An 18,263-nucleotide genomic window follows, 5' to 3' on the forward strand; every position below is an offset into this window, starting at 1 on the left:
CGCTTAACCCGGAAGCCAGCCGCACCAATGTGTCGGAGGAAACACCGTCCAACTGACTACCGARGTCAGCTTGATGGCAGCCGGCCTGCCACAATGAGTCGCTAGAGCACGATGAGACAAAGAAATCCCAGCCGGGCCAAAAACCCTCCCTTAACTCGGACGATGCTGGGCTAATTGTGCGCCGCCCCATGGGTCTCCCAGTCACAGCCGGCTGTGAAACAGCCTGGGATCGAACCGGAGGCTGTAGTGGCACCTCAGCACTGCAATGCAGTGCCTTAGACCCCTGCGCCACTCAAATCAAATCAAATGTTATTTCTCACATGCGCCGAATACAACATCACAGTGAAATGCTTACTTACAAGCCCTTAACCAACAATGCAGTTTTAAGAAAATACCCCCCCAAAAAAGTAAGAGAGAAGAAAAAACTATAATTAAAGAGCAGCAGTAAATAGCAATAGCGGGGCTATATACAGGGGGTATCGGTTCAGAGACAATGTGTCAATGTGTGGGGGCACCGGTGTCAAGGTAAATCAGGTAATTACGGTGGGGCAAAAAAGTATTTAGTCAGCCACCAATTGTGCAAGTTCTCCCTCTTAAAAAGATGAGAGAGGCCTGTAATTTTCATCATAGGTACACTTCAACTATGACAGACAAAATGAGAAAAAAAATCCAGAAAATCACATTGTAGGATTTTTAATGAATTTATTTGCAAATGATGGTGGAAAATAAGTATTTGGTCACCTACAAACAAGCAAGATTTCTGGCTCTCACAGACCTGTAACTTCTTCTTTAAGAGGCTCCTCTGTCCTCCACTCATTACCTGTATTAATGGCAMCTGTTTGAACTTGTTATCAGTATAAAAGACACCTGTCCACAACCTCAAACAGTCACACTCCAAACTCCACAATGGCCAAGACCAAAGAGCTGTCAAAGGACACCAGAAACACAATTGTAGACATGCACCAGGCTGGGAAGACTGAATCTGCAATAGGTAAGCAGCTTGGTTTGAAGAAATCAACTGTGGGAGCAATTATTAGGAAATGAAAGACATACAAGACCACTGATAATCTCCCTCGATCTTGGGCTCCACGCAAGATCTCACCCCGTGGGGTCAAAATGATCACAAGAACGGTGAGCAAAACTCCCAGAACCACACAGGGGGACCTAGTGAATGACCTGCAGAGAGCTGGGACCAAAGTAACAAAGCCTACCATCGGTAACACACTACGTCGCCAGGGACTCAAATCCTGCAGTGCCAGACGTGTCCCCCTGCTTAAGCCAGTACATGTCCAGGCCCGTCTGAAGTTTGCTAGAGAGCATTTGGATGATCCAGAAGAAGATTGGGAGAATGTCATATGGTCAGATGAAACCAAAATAKAACTTTTTGGTAAAAACTCAACTCGTCGTGTTTGGAGGACAAAGAATGCTGAGTTGCATCCAAAGAACACCATACCTACTGTGAAGCATGGGGGTGGAAACATCATGCTTTGGGGCTGTTTTTCTGCAAAGGGACCAGGACGACTGATCCGTGTAAAGGACAGAATGAATGGGGCCATGTATTGTGAGATTTTGAGTGAAAACCTCCTTCCATCAGCAAGGGCATTGAAGATGAAACGTGGCTGGGTCTTTCAGCATGACAATGATCCCAAACACACCTCTCTTATACACATCTAGATGTGTATAAGAGACAGGAATGAATGGGGCCATGTATTGTGAGATTTTGAGTGAAAACCTCCTTCCATCAGCAAGGGCATTGAAGATGAAACGTGGCTGGGCCTGTCTCTTATACACATCTAGATGTGTATAAGAGACAGGTGTTGAAGTGTACCTATGATGAAAATTACAGGCCTCTCTCATCTTTTTAAGTGGGAGAACTTGCACAATTGGTGGCTGACTAAATACTTTTTTGCCCCACTGTATGTACATGCAGGCAGGGTTATTAAAATGGCTATGCATAGATAATAACAGAGAGTAGCAACAGCGTAGCGGGGGGGGGGGGGGTGCAAATAGTCTGGGTAGCCATTTGATTAGCTGTTCAGGAGTCTTATGGATTGGGGGAAGAAGCTGTTTAGAAGCCTATTGGATCTAGACGTGGCGCTCCGGTCTATGACTAGGGTGGCTGGAGTCTTTGACAATTTTTAGGGCCTTCCTCTGACACTGCCTGGTATAGAGGTCCTGGATGGCAGGAAGCTTGGCCCCAGTTATGTACTGGGCCATACGCACTACCTTCTGTAGTGCCTTGCGGTCAGAGGCCGAGCAGTTGCCATACCAGGCAGTGATGCAACCCGTCAGGATGCTCTTGATGGTGCAGCTGTAAAACCTTTTGAGGATCTGAGGACCCATGCCAAATATTTTCAGTCTCCTGAGGTGGAATAGGTTTTGTCGTGCCCTCTTCAGACTGTCTTGATGTGCTTGGACCATGTTAGTTTGTTGGTGATGTGGACGCCAAGGAACTTGAAACTCTCAACCTGCTCCACTGCAGCCCTGTCGATGAGAATGGGGGCGTGTGTAACATCTGGAGAGTGATGGGTGTGGAGTCAGACGCAGAGAGCAGAAGGTTGACGGGAAAAACGCTTTAATGTCCTTTCGTAAAGTAACCAGTTACAAACATGGGTGAAGCCCAAAACACAGGCGCAAACAAACCCAAAACCCAAAAGAACACAAACACCACATACGTCAAATAACAACAAGCCTGCACAAACACCAGCGGGCTAAACAAACTTAAATAACACCCATCCCAAAACCCCAACAAGGAACAGGTGAAAACAATTAGACAAAAACAAACGAAAAGGAAAAAGGGATCGATGGCAGCTAGTAGACCGGCGACGACGACCGCCGAGCGCCACCCGAACAGGAAGGGGAGCCACCTTCGRTGGTATTCGTGACAGCGTGCTCGGTCCTCCTTTTCCTGGAGTCCACAATCATCTCCTTTGTCATGATCACATTGAGGGAGACGTTGTTTTCCTGGCACCACACGGTCGCGGTCAGGAGCCATATTGTGTCATTTTGGAGACACTTTTATTGTAAATAACAATAGAATATGTTTCTAAACACTTCTACATGAATGTGGATGCTACCATAATTACGGGTAATCCTGAATGAATTGTGAATAATGATGAGTGAGAAAGTTACAGACGCACAAATATCATACTCCCCCCCCAAAATGCTAACCTCCCCATGTTATTGGAATGGTGAGAGGTTAGCATGTCTTGGGGGTATGCTATTTGTGCATCTGTAACTTTCTCATTCATCATTATTCACGATTCATTCAGGATTATTCGTAATAATGGTAGCATCCACATTAATGTAGAAGTGTTTAGAAACATATTCTATAGATTTGTAGTCACAAGTAGTCATTGCGTGCTATGAATATGGGACCAAATACTTAACTTTTTACTACTATAATACACATAAGTGAATTTGTTCCAATACTTTAGCTCCCCTAAAATGGGGGGACTATGTACAAAGAGTGCTGTAATTTCGAAACAGTTCACCCGATATGGATGAATACCCATAAATTAAAGCTGACAGTCTGCACTTTAACCTCGTAGTCATTGTTTGATTTCAAATCTAAACTTTTGGAGTATAGAGAACAAGAAGAATAAATGCTTAACTGTCCCAATAATTGCGGAGGGCACTGTATGTTAGACAGATACATTGAAAGTAAGAAAGAGAGGTTACTAACATATGTTCTACTTCGTGTCAATGGAGAAAATAAGTCTACCCTGTGATTTCTGGGCTGGCTGGGTGGGACCAACTGCCAGAGCATGACTGTGCAGATCTAGGACCCCTCCTCCCATATCGATGTGATTAGGGTCCAAAGCCTGGAGGTGATTGTGACATGATTAAAGGTCAAAGTCTAGTCTCCTCATATGACTGCTAAGTAGAGAGGGCAGTTCTACAATAATGCAGATAGTTAAATATTTTAGGGAGGAAAGAAGTATGAACATTCAGTAAGTATGTGCAGTATAGAGTAAATGTTGTTAAGTGGTTTTATGTGGCATCATGCATCTCAAGAATACATTCTCTATCTTTCCTCCCAATACAGACACATACATGTACGTACGCCTATGCACACACACACACGTCTGCCTATCTGCCTTGCACATGAGCATGTCCTGCCGAGCCTCCATTGGAAGCGTCCCTGGTGAAATGGGGAGTGAATGAGGCCTTTTGAGACCTGGATGGTGAGAGGCAGGTCCATTGTTAATGACAGCTGGGCTTCTTGTTTCTGCTCCCCTCTCTGGGGGCAATGGGCAGAGATTGGGTTTATACCACCCACCCAACCCCACATCTGCAGCAGCAGCGTTGACTGTGACTTAAAGGAGTCTGCATGCTTCAGTTCGGCTAGCGCCTAGCGCCTAGCTATGCGAGCTGAACGAGGGTGCTTGGGTACTCCCTTAAAAGACCTTTGCTTGAAAAAAAAATTAAAAGCGGCAATAGCACCATTTTGAGACACCATTACCAGTATACACTTCCACAAAATAGTCAGAATTAATAAATAGATAACTCAAGAAATCTGTCATTAAAAAAATAATTGCTGAGAAGCAAAACATTTTTGGACTATGTCAATAACGAACTAACGAAACAAATACCAAAAGAGTGTAATTATCTTAGATTAATTCTGACTATTTTGAGGAAGTGGCTACGGCGTCTCAAAATGCAGAAACAGTACTATTGCTGCTTTTTTCTCATTTTTCAAGTGAAGGTCTTTTAAAACTTCTCTAGGATAGGGGGCAGCAAATTCACTATTGGATAAATAGCGGGCACCATTTTCAACTTCCTTCTACTCATCCCCAGAATATAAGATATGCATATTATTAGTATATTTGGATAGAAAACACTCTGACGTTTCTAAAACAGTTTGAATCATATCTGTAAGTATAACAGAACTTATGTAGCAGGCAAAACCCCGAGGACTAACTATTAATTTCTTTATTTTTTTAAGTCACTGTCTGTTCAATGAGGTTTCATTGGGAAGCCAGATTTCTAATCACTCTGTTCTCAGTTCCTACTGCTTCCACTGGATGTCACCAGTCTTAGGAAATAGGTTGAGGTTATTCATTTGTGCAATGAAGAAGAAGGCCATCAGGAAGCAATGTAACGTCATGTGTACTGTTTGAGAGTTGCCCAAGACAAAAAAAAGTAGCGTTAGTTTGTTGCTCTCCTGTATTGAAAACAGATAGACCCGTCTTCAATTTGATCGATTTATTAACGTTTACAAATACCTTAAGTTGTATTACAAAAGTACTTTGAAATGTTTTGGCAAAGTTTAGAGGTAATTTTTGAGATATTTTGTAGTGACTTTGCGCAAATTGGAAGCTGTTTTTTTCTGGATCAACCGCGCCAAATAAATGGACAATTTGGATATATATGGACGGAATTAATCGAACAAAAGGACCAATTGTGATGTTTATGGGACATATTGAAGTGCCAACAAAATAATCTTGTCAAAGGTAATGCATGTTTTATATTTTATATCTGCGTTTTGAGTAGCGCCGGCAGGGTTGAAATATGTTACTCTCTCTTTGTTGACATTGTGCTATCATCAGATAATAGCATCGTATGCTTTCACCGAAAAGCCTTTTTGAAATCTGACATGGTGGCTGGATTCACAACGAGTGTAGCTTTAATTTGGTATCTTACATGTGTGATTTAATGAAAGTTTGATTTTATATCATTTTTTTGAATTTGGCGCTCTACATTTTCCCTGGCTATTGGCCAAGTGGGACTCTACCGTCCCACATATCCCAGAGAGGTTTTAAGGGAGGCAAGCCACTGAGGGGAGGACGGCTCATAATAATGTCTGGAACGGCGTGAATGGAATGGCATCAAACCATGTTTTTGATGTATTTGATGCTGTTCTACTGATTCTGCTCCAGCCATTACCACGAGCCCATCCTCCCCAAATAAGGTGCCAACAACCTCCTGTGGTATATGAGCACACTTGTTTGATTTGCTCGGCTGAGTTAGGCGCCAGCCGAACTGAAGCAAGCTGAGGCCTTGAGACAACTTCTCTCTGGACCCTGCAGCTATCTTGTTTTTCAAAAAATTTGCTATGTGGGCGTGTAACTACTTGTGACAAGGAATCAAGACAGAGATCCTTAAAATGCCCACTTAGAAGTGTTTCATGTTTGACAATTCCTTAGAACACAATGTAATTGTACCACAAACAATTAATTTGATGTGTGGTAGACTATGATGAAATTCATCTGAAATAGCAATAATGCAAAGGCTGATCTGACTTTCCGTAATGATTGGCTAATGTTGGGGACTGCATGTATTTTTGTATTGGTATACTCAATATTGCATCTTCATATGTAATTGATCTAACTAGAGCCAACCATTTCTTTCTGTTCCATTTCTCACTGGCCATTCACAACACAGAACTACAAGCCTCTTCCTATCTCCACATCCTCTCCTTTCTTCTCCTCCATATCCCCCTCTCGCTTTTCCCACACTCCCTCCCACGCTGCCTGTGCTGTTATTGGTCAATCAGAAGCAGTTCTCAAGAGCACGCTCAGTTAGTCTCCTTGTGGCCGGAAAGTGGAATGGAACAAAGCTTCCCAAACTGGTGTATTAGGGCTATTTTTAGCCGTGCACGTCCATTTCTCCGGGCTCAGGCTCCAAATATAGATCACCGCATCAATGATTCCAAACAAGTCCCCTTCTCCCTGGCTCAAATCCACTTATGTAATGCCCCCCTTGTAGCAAGAAGAGCTGCTTGCACCACTGGGGCAGATCCAATACATGTTCTACTTCTCATCGTTTGTCTTTTTCTGTGTGTGTCTTAGGAACTAGGCTATGTTCATTATTTAGGAGTTTAATTTCTCTCTGTGTGTGTGTGTGTTCCTGTAGCTCTAGTCTAATAGGTCAGGTGCATGTGGCATGCTGGAAATTGAGAGTGGAGGAAGCAGTTCATTTCCATTTGGACGTCAAACACAAATCCAGGAAAACATGTTGGGACCTCAAGGTCCCAACTGGTATCCTGTCATTCAGCACACAATACAGTGAGGGAAGTGACAAATCCCATAGCCAGTTTGTGTCAGTGCTCCCAAATAGGAGGAAGGTATGTACAGTGTCCCAACTGACAGAAGCTGCAACGGCCTTGGGTGAAATCACTCAAGACAAGGATCACTTCCATTCTAAATACTGTCATAAAACTCAGTAGAAACAGCAGCCTGTTTGTATCTCAGCTGCCACATCTATTTACATTAGCCTAGGGAGAAGGGTAATAATGTCACTCACCACCAAAGATAACTTTCTCTCGATGAAAGCACCTTTTGACAATTACAAGACAACCAATATTTTTTTAAACCGAGAGGACCATTCAATTGTCCCAGATTTTAAATCAGATGAATGTTTAGAGTACATGGGGAAAGAACATCTTTAATGTGTAAAAAATTGCTTTCCCTTCCTCTGTTGCTACCCACGTGGATGAATATCCCCTCTTTTTTCTTTACATGGACTTTGTGAATTATTGTGAGATGCTGCTGTGAGATATTGTGAGATGCTGCTGTGGGATGGGTGAGTCAGTGGAGCAGCTGGTCCATGGGAGGAAGAACTTAACCAGGCCTATATTGTGGATCAGCTGTGTCTGTTTGCGCTTTGTCATTCCAAATTGGCTTTCCAAATATATCCAGAGCCTGGGGAGGCTTTGACATGCTAATGTGGTGTCCGCGGCGGTGGGCTCACCACACACTCCTCTTAACCCAGAGCTTTAGGTTACTACTGCCCCTGAAGGTAGGCTACATCCACGGGGGACGGGACCATGCAGGCCCACCGTTAGCGCAGACTGAAGTGAGCCACAAAGTCAGGAATTATGAAAATAACTCTTGTTTCTGACATCAAACCCTTCAAGCAAAACAGTTATATTGAAGAAGCATAGCTACAACATAATTGATAACTAAATAATTACTGATTGAATCAAAACTCAAAGTGGACCTGTGTCCCATTCCACATATAGCACAATTTAGACCATTACCTCTAGATCGAAATCTGTAGAAGTACCAGTAAGTTGTTATTTTGCTAAGTTGCTCAATGTTAAGCGTGAGGGCATATAAAAACAGTAAATTCCTACTCTGAGATGAGAGCTATGTTGCTGGTGCTGTCTGGCCATCAGGCAAAGAGAGATAAATGAATTCATTTTCAAATGTGGGCACAATATTTATACCTCATCACCTCTCTGGCCATTTCAGTTGCTGAATAAAACAAAGGAGAAAACACCACAGCTCCAATGAACTAGTCTTGGGCAAGGCTGTGTGCCAGAGATCAACAGCAACCTCCCATAGCACCATGACCTCCTCATTGTTCTCAGCTTATCTGGAGGACCTGGCTGGCACCATGGCAATCACAGCCCACCCACAGTGGCTAGAGCAGCACAGGTTGCCCCACTTTTGCCTGTCTATTGTTTACAGGGTATATTTGTTTTGAACAGGGGGTTTATTCAAAATACACACCTTTTGAACATTGTAGTCTCACCTGCTCACCATCTATAAAAAATGCTGTGGGAGAAATCACTCACTGTGTTGATGCATGGGACACAGTGATGATTTATGAGAAACAAACAAATAAACACACACTTATTATATTTGGACACTTTCCAATCGCTTATACGGACACTGCTTCTTTTCACATCCTTTTAATTAATTGGTGGATAATGCTTGTTCTTTTCTAAAGTCTGCAAAGACGCATAGTATTGTAATTTAATTGATTTATCTTTGCAGTGATGTGATTCAAACTTTCCATGAATTTACCATCTGACTACCATCACCTGGAATTACAGAAAGAAAACGGGGAGAGAACAGAGAGAGAACAGAAAAGCTCCACAACAAATAATGACCTCATCTTCCATCTGTGGGCTGCTGCAGGGAGGAGACACCTTCAACCTGGCCACTGCAGTCTGTCGCTCCGTCATCCTGGTGACGTCTGCTTCTGGGTGACTAAGAGATGAATGCACCACCAGCAGAATGGGCACCATACACTGACAACACGCAGGCCACAGCACGAGCACAGATGGCTTAGTCCAGTCACATTATTAAGTCAAGTGAAAATGCAAACTAACCTATCCCTAATAATTCCAGTTATAGTGGATACAATTCGATTAATGATACCTTGATGATAATGGTTATGCTTATAGCAGATCTTCCGACTGAGGGAAAGTAATGTTTATATTCTACTAACTGCATAACTATGGTAAGTCATTGTTTGTTTCACTGAATAGTGTCCACTTCCCTGGTAACCCTAAGTACTCAAACCTGTACAGATGTGTGTACTACTGTAAGTATAGAAGCTGACAGACATGTGGAGAATCTATACATCTCATCCACATCACAACCCTGTGTCATGGTTTATTTCCCTAGAAATGTAGTGTCATTGTCCTGTATATCACTTACTTACATAATTACCAGGCATAAAGATTCCTGTTTTCAGTGTGGTGTCCAGTGAGTGGAGGGATGGAAGGCAGAAAGAGAAATTCAGGTCAGAAAACAGGACATCCACATGAGAAAAGAACCAAAAGGTTGAGGCTGTGGCAAACTTCAATCTTTACCTGAATGCTGCTGAGATGTTTTGGTTCCTAGAAACAAGGCACTCCCCTCGCAAGGAATTGTGTTGACGTAGAATAGATAGTCACTGTCCTTAGTCTGGGTTCCTTTAATCCTCAGACTCCTGAAATTCCACGGACAACCCCCAAGCATGCACACAGACACACACACACCATATAGCCCCATATACTACCCACCACTGCAACCTGTACACTCTCGTTGGCTGGCCCTCGCTTCATACTCTTCGCCAAACCCACTGGCTCCAGGTCATCTACAAGACCCTGCTAGGTAAAGTCCCCCCTTATCTCAGCTCGCTGGTCACCATAGCAGCACCCACCTGTAGCACGCGCTCCAGCAGGTATATCTCTCTGGTCACCCCCAAAACCAACTCTTCCTTTGGCCGCCTCTCCTTCCAGTTCTCTGCTGCCAATGACTGGAACGAACTACAAAAATCTCTGAAACTGGAAACACTTATCTCCCCCACTAGCTTTAATAAGCACCAGCTGTCAGAACAGCTCATAGATTACTGAACCTGTACATAGCCCATCTATAATTTTGCCCAAACAACTACCTCTTTCCCTACTGTATTTATTTATTTTGCTCCTTTGCACCCCATTATTTCTATCTCTACTTTGCACATTCTTCCACTGCAAATCAACCATTCCAGTGTTTTACTTGCTATATTGTATTTACTTCTCCACCATGGCCTTTTTTTTCACCTCCCTTATCTCACCTCACTTGCTCACATTGTATATAGACTTATTCTTCTACTGTATTATTGACTGTATGTTTGTTTTACTCCATGTGTAACTCTGTGTTGTTGTATGTGTCGAACTGCTTTGCTTTATCTTGGCCAGGTCGCAATTGTAAATGAGAACGTGTTCTCAACTTGCCTACCTGGTTAAATAAAGGTGAAATAAAAAAAATAAAAAAATAAACACACACACAGCTAAATAAATTCATGCACACACACCCAAGCACCCAAGCATTTCACCGACTGCTATGTCTGTGAAATGTGGAATCAGCATAACTATGAAATTCCTCTGACTAACACCTACCACCTCATGGACACACACACACAGACACTCTCTCTCTTGCCAATCGCCTGCAATTAATGTGAAATCACATCCATAAGATAAGTACTATATTAATCACCCAGAGGACAAATTTGATTGCACCAGCCACCACATACAGTTGAAGTCGGAAGTTTACATACACCTTAGCCAAATACATTTAAACTCGGTTTTTCACAAATCCTGACATTTAATCCTAGTAAAAATTCCCTGCCTTAGGTCAGATAGGATCACCACTTTATTTTAAGAATGTGAAATGTCAGAATAATATTAGAGGGAAAGATTTATTTCAGCTTTTATTTCTTTCATCACATTCCCAGTGGATAAGAAGTTTACATACACTCAATTAGTATTTGGTAGCATTGCCTTTTTTAAATTGTTTAACTTGGGTCAAATGTTTCGGGTAGCCTTCCACAAGCTTCCTACAATAAGTTGGGTGAATTTTGGCCCATTCCTCCTGACAGAGCTGGTGTAACTGAGTCAAGTTGGTAGGCCTCTTTGCTCGCACACGCTTTTTCAGTTCTGCCAAAAAATCTTCTATAGGATTGAGTTCAGGGCTTTGTGTTGGCAACTCCAAAACTCTGACTTTGTTGTCTTTAAGCCATTTTGCCACAACTTTGGAAGTATGCTTGGGGTCATTGTTCATTTGGAAGACCCCATTTGCAATCAAGCTTTATCTTCCTGACTGATGTCTTGAGATGTTGCTTCAATATATCCACCTAATTTTCCTACCTCATGATGCCATCTATTTTGTGAAGTGCACCAGTCCCTCCTGCAGCAAAGCACCCCCACAACATGATACCACCCCTGGGCTTCACAGTTGGGATGGTGTTCTTTGGCTTGCAAGCCTCCCCATTTTTCCTCCAAACATAACAATGGTCATTATGGCCAAACAGCAGTGGTGGGCCGTCAGGGCCAACAAGGCCTTCTCTGCTGGCCTAAACATCATCAGAATATAAAAACATTTTTAAAATATATTTTCCCACAAATATGTATTAAATTATTCCCCAGAGTAAGAGTTATACTCTTCATTTCATAGCTTTCCTCTTGGTTGCACTGCTTCCAGCCCCAGGTTGAGATTTGGAGGGCTGGTCTTTATGTTAGATCTTTTATCCAATCATATTCAGCCATCATGTGTTGCCAGGGGTCTAAAATCTGCCCTCAGGCCTTCAGAATCAACAGTGCGGGCGCTTGTAGCTTAAAGTGAATGGAAATGAACATTTTGTGTCAACCAATCAGCTTTAGAGTTGGCTATTTTACGCCTGCTGGCTGGCTCCAGTGTTACACAGGAGCCAGCTAGCAGGCGTAGTGCGTGCACGTCTTTTGATTGGATTACCAATATTGAGAGGCAGGTCCTATGGGCAGGTCTATGCAGAACCTCAGAACTAGGAAATTGAATTTGATAAACAAATTAATTTGCGTACTACTAAGCTGTTTTTTCAACCCACAATGGCGGAAGGAGGAGAAGATATCGATTTGGTCAAGGATATAATTAAAACGCCATTCTCAAGACAAACTTTTCAAGAAAAGTTAGACATTGTAAGGAGAAATCGCCCGACGCCAACGCTACAAAGCCTGTCACAGGCGGGAAAGGGGTTCGTTCGCCACTTTCAAAGTTCCAACTACGAGCGCTATCAATGGCTCACAGGCTCCGAGAAGCACTGCAAACTGTAMTGCTGGGAATGCCTATTATTTGCAAGTGATCGATTTGGTATTTGGAGCCACACTGGCTTTGCAAACTTGAGTTGTCTAACCAAGGCAGCAACGAGACACCAAAGTACGGCTGGGCACTTACAAGCAATGGTGCTTTTGAAAACTTTTTGGGACACCCGAGTGGATCTACAGCTCAACGAACAAGCGCGCAGGGCAACGGAGCTGCACAATGAAAAGGTGAAGAAAACTGCGCCACCAGAGTCTCTGGGTTCGCGCCCAGGCTCTGTCGCAACCGGCCGCGACCGGGAGGTCCGTGGGGCGACGCACAATTGGGCTAGCGTCGTCCGGGTTAGGGAGGGTTTGGCCAGTAGGGATATCCTTGTCTCATCGCGCTCCAGCGACTCCTGTGGCGGGCCGGGCGCAGTGCACGCTAACCAAGGGGGCCAGGTGCACGGTGTTTCCTCCGACACATTGGTGCGGCTGACTTGGAAGCGCGCTGTGTTAAGACGGCAGTCGGCTTGGTTGGGGTTGTGCTTCGGAGGACGCATGGCTTTCGACCTTCGTCTCTCCCAGCCCGTACGGGAGTTGTAGCGATGAGACAAGATAGTAATACTACGATTGGATACCACGAAAAATTGGGAGAAAAGGGGATAAAATTAAAAAAATAAAAATAAAATAAAAAAGTGAAGAAAAATAGGGAAATATTGAAAAGACTCATTGATTGTGTCATGTTTTTGGGTAAACAGGAACTTTCATTTAGGGGACACGATGAATGCTGACTCCACAACAAAGGGAACTACGTGGAGCTTCTTTCTTTTCTTCTGAAAGCAACACAGATATTACAATACCACCTGTCCACTAACAAAGTGTTCATTCGGGACGTCAGCAAAATACAAAATGACCTAATTTAATGCTATTGCTGAAGTGATGGGAGAAGAGAAAAATGGAGATTAAACCTGGAGATCAAAATGGAGATCTCACTCGTCTTGCGTTATGTGACGGACACAGGAGTCAAGGAGCGATGTATCGATTTGAAGATGTTGACAAGCGGCAAGCGAGCTGATGACATTGCCGCTTTATTTTCCGTTTCTTGGAGGAAAATGAATTGGTCTGGATTAAAGTTGTGGCACAGTGTTTTGATGGCGCAGCAGTCATGCATCTGGACTCAATGGGTGCAGGCTAAAGTTAAGGAGAGGGCACCGATGGCCTTATTCATTCACTGCTAGCACATAGACTAAATTTAGTACTGATCGAAGGAGCCTTAAAGCTTAAGAATGCAGGTCTTCTTTTGCCAACCTCAATGGCCTTGCAGCATTTTTCTCACGATCCCTAAGCGCACGCAACTGCTGGATTGACATCTGCAAAGCGTCGTCTTCCTAAGGTTGCACCAACGAGGTGGCAATTAGCATCTAGATTGGTCAATGCAGTCTTTGAAAAGAGAGTTGCCCTAAAGGAGCTGTTTAACCACTTACTGGAGCATCCTGATGACCATGACGGGGGATACTGTGCTTATGGCTGATGGATTTAATGCACGTTTGGATGATTTTGAGTTTTGTTTTTTGCTTTGAAACATTCAATGGGATTTTTAATTATCAGATGTGCTTTTTGAATTCTACAAGAAACAAACTTTGGATGTACAATTCTGCCTGACAAGGGTGAATGAGTTTTGTGACACAATTGAGCAAGAGAGGCGCAGGTTCAGTCAAATCTACGATGACACAGCGCGCATCTCAAGTTCACCCAGACAAGGAGACCTCGCACATACTACAACAACTCCACAGCAATATTCTGGACAACATTCTTTGCCAGATACGAAACAGGTTCAAGACCACGAAAATGTATGTTTTCTCTCCTCCTGGACCCAGCACTTTCAGACCTACCGGAAAAAATCCTGCAAACAGCCTTCTCCAGCTTAACAGAGAGTCACGGAACACTGTTCACTATCCAAGCTAAAACAGAACTGACTGAATGTATGCTATGACTGATTTTGAAGGAAAAGTCCCTCTGATCTCCTTGATTTCCTTAAGCAGAAAAATCTGAATTGAGGACATGGGGCAACTTACACATTGGACATGTGTGACAGTGACTATCCTGTGTCCACGGCTTCTGTCGAGCGGTCATTCTCGGCTTAAAGCGAATCAAAACGTATTCCAAAATGCACTGGACAGACTCGGCTTCAGCATTAGCTCCATGTCGATAGAAAAGGACTTATGGGATCTTATTGGTGGAACTAAAACGCACAGATAGACTGTACAACAGAGTCATTGAAGTCTTCTTGAGGAAAGAAAGGAGGAAGGATTTTGTGTTCAAATAATCAGTCTTTGGTGAGTAGGCATACAATGCATTTTATTTTTTATTAAATGTGTATGTATGTTTCGCATTTTATTTCGTTAATATTAAATAGCCTATATATTAACAAAATAAAATGGCAAATAGCCTATGTTGCAAATTATTTGTTTTCTTTCTTTTATTTTCAGTGAATAGTTATGTGTCTTTATCATCACGGTGAAACTGCTTTGGGTGCGACAATGCGCTGTTTAGTGAACACACTGTATATTATTTTTTTGGGACTTAAAGCTCAAAGTTTGTGGACCAGAAATGGATAGAAGAAGAATATTAATATAACTCTGTTGCACTCGACTATGTTCTTGCCTATTAGTTGAACTGTACTGTATTGTACTCTTCCCCTGCAATTCTCTGAATAAAAATGTCAATTTCAAGGTGACGCAACGCCTGGTTATACTGCGTTTCTGTCTAAATGTATAGTGTCTAGAGCCATGGCATCATAATGATGGTAATAAGAGGTGGATTAATTCGGGTGGGACTGTGTAGGACCTCACTGAAGGCCCAGGCCCCAGGCCCACGGCACACCACTGCCAAACAGTTCTATTTTTGTTTCATCAGACCAGGGGATATTTCTCCAAAAAGTACGATCATTGTCCCCATGTGCAGTTGCAAACCGTTGTATGGCTTTTTTATGGTGGTTTTGGAGCAGTGGCTTCTTCCTTGCTGAGCGGCCTTTCAGGTTATGTCGATACAGGACTCGTTTTACTGTGGATATAGAAACTTTTGTACCTGTTTCCTCCAGAATCTTCACAAGGTCCTTTGCTGTTGTTCTGGGATTGATCTGGGATTGATCTGGGATTGATTTGCACTTTTCGCACCAAAGTGCGTTCATCTCTAGGAGACAGAACGCGTCTCCTTCCTGAGTGGTATAACGGCTGCTTGGTCCCATGGTGGTTATACTTGTATTCTATTGTTTTTACAGATGAACGTGGTACTTTCAGGCGTTTGGAAATTGCTCCCAAGGATGAACCAGACTTATGGAGGTCTACATATATATATTTTTCTGAGGACGTGACTGATTTATTTTGATTTTCCCATGATGTCAAGCAAAGAGGCACTGAGTTTGAAGGTAGGCCTTGAAATACATCCACAGRTACACCTCCAAATGACTCAAATTATGTAAATTAGCCTATCAGAATTTTCTAAAGCCATGACATCATTTTCTGTAATTTTCCAAGCTGTTTAAAGGCACAGTTAACTTAGTGTATGTAAACTTCTGACCCACTGGAATTGTGATACAGTGAATTTTAAGTGAAATAATCTGTCTCTAAACAATTGTTGGAAAAATTACTTGTGTCATGCACAAAGTAGATGTCCTAACCGACTTGCCAAAACTATAGTTTGTTAACAAGATATTTGTGGAGTGGTTGAAAAACGAGTTTTAATGACTCCAACCTAAGTGTATGTAAATTTACGACTTCAACTATATATTACCAAGAAATACACCATTAAAACACAACAAGGACACACAGACACTAAAAAACAGCACATCATCAATAAATATAATAATCTAAGTTTGTGTTAAAAAGCCTCATAGCATATGGTAAAAAGGATCTGCGGAAACATCATACCCATTTCTCTTACGCCCCAATCGCCATTACAAATAGCGGACTGCATTCTCTCGCTGTGGCCCTGTTGTTGTTATTACATGTCGTATGTGCAAATGCACTCTTATGTAATAGACAATTAACCAACAACTTAACTGCTATCCTCAGAGGAGAGTGATCACACAAGTGCATTCCAAGCTAGTCTGGCAGCAAAGGAGAGAGAGCAAGAGAGAGAGAGGAAACATGAGTTTGAGTCAACAGTCCAAGAGGCTTTGTCTGCTCAGATTATAGAAAGAATGCAAATTATCCTCCATTGAGCACACTTTTTAGACCAGGAATGGTGTAGGGGCAGTGGCAACCCGTCATTCAGGACAGGTGGGGCAGAGCTTTATTAACTCAATTATATAAAAAACAAAAATTACATTGTTTGTAAACTGATATGTGACACGTATTAATGCCAAAATAACATAAAATGAGGCTGATTGAACTGTTTTGCTGCCAGACAAGGCTACGCTGATAGCCAGGTGTAGCAGTGATAAGGTTTTGGGACTGCTGTTGGGCCATAACAGGTTGGAGGCACCGTTTGACATCGTTATAGTGCATTTAATGTATTGTTTAGTGTTGTGTTGTGCAGCTGCTTTGCTGGCATACATCATTTGTTTTTGTTGAGTTTGCCCCAACCAAGATTTTCATGCTAAAATCACCACTGGGTGGGGGCCATTAAAAAATCATAACTCCTCATGACGGGCCGCAGTGGGTGAGGAGCGCCATACCTTTCAGCCAGCTGAAGGCTCTGTTTACTGACGCGCCCGTGTTGGCGCATCCGGACCCTTCGTTAGCATTCATAGTGGAGGTGGATGCGTCCGAGGCTGGGGTTGGAGCCGTGCTGTCACAGCGCTCGGGCACGCCACCGAAGCTCCGCCCCTGCGCTTTCTTTTCTTTTCTTTACCATCTCTTATCGACCAGGGTCTCTTAACACTAAGGCCGACGCGCTGTCCCGTCTCTATGACACTGAGGACCGGTCCATCGATCCACCTCCCATCCTTCCAGCTTCTAGGCTGGTGGCTCCGGTGGTATGGGAGGTGGACGCGGACATCGAGCGGGCATTGCGGTTGGAACCTGCGCCCTCACAGTGTCCGACCGGCCTCAGGTACGTGCCGCTTGGTGTCCGTGATCAATTGATTCGGTGGGCTCACACACTACCTTCTTCAGGTCATCCGGGGATTGCGAGGACGGTGCGTGGTCTTAGGGGTAAATACTGGTGGCCCACCTTAGCTAAGGACGTGAGGCTTTATGTCTCCTCCTGTTCGGTGTGCACGCAGAGTAAGGCTCCTAGGCACCTGCCTAGAGGGAAGTTACAGCCCCTCCCTGTTCCACAACGGCCCTGGTCTCATCTATCGGTGGACTTTCTTACTGATCTGCCCCCATCTCAGGGAAACACTACCATTCTGGTCGTTGTGGATCGGTTCTCTAAGTCCTGCCGTCTCCTCTCTGTGCCTGACTCCTTCAATCACCACTTTTGGAATTGTGTCACTAGCGGGCAAAACATTTTACTGGCCCGTCTTGATGCCATAGAACATTTTTATTTAGTTTTAATCTTAATTTCCTGCAATTATGCCATGAGACAGAGAGAAAATGTAGCAATTTTATAACAAATTTCAATTCTACTCATTTTGCTTTTTTACAATATATTTCAACCTTTATTTAACTAGTGTCGTAATGTTGTAAGGTTCTGCTTTTACATTTACATTTACATTTAAGTCATTTAGCAGACGCTCTTATCCAGAGTGACTTACAAATTGGTGCATTCACCTTATGATATCCAGTGGAACAACCACTTTACAATAGTGCATCTAACTCTTTTAAGGGGGGGGGGTTAGAAGGATTACTTTATCCTATCCTAGGTATTCCTTAAAGAGGTGGGGTTTCAGGTGTCTCCGGAAGGTGGTGATTGACTCCGCTGACCTGGCGTCGTGAGGGAGTTTGTTCCACCATTGGGGTGCCAGAGCAGCGAACAGTTTTGACTGGGCTGAGCGGGAACTGTACTTCCTCAGAGGTAGGGAGGCGAGCAGGCCAGAGGTGGATGAACGCAGTGCCCT

This window comes from Salvelinus sp. IW2-2015, unplaced genomic scaffold (genome assembly GCF_002910315.2).
Source record: "Salvelinus sp. IW2-2015 unplaced genomic scaffold, ASM291031v2 Un_scaffold768, whole genome shotgun sequence".
In the NCBI taxonomy this organism is placed as follows: domain Eukaryota; kingdom Metazoa; phylum Chordata; class Actinopteri; order Salmoniformes; family Salmonidae; genus Salvelinus; species Salvelinus sp. IW2-2015.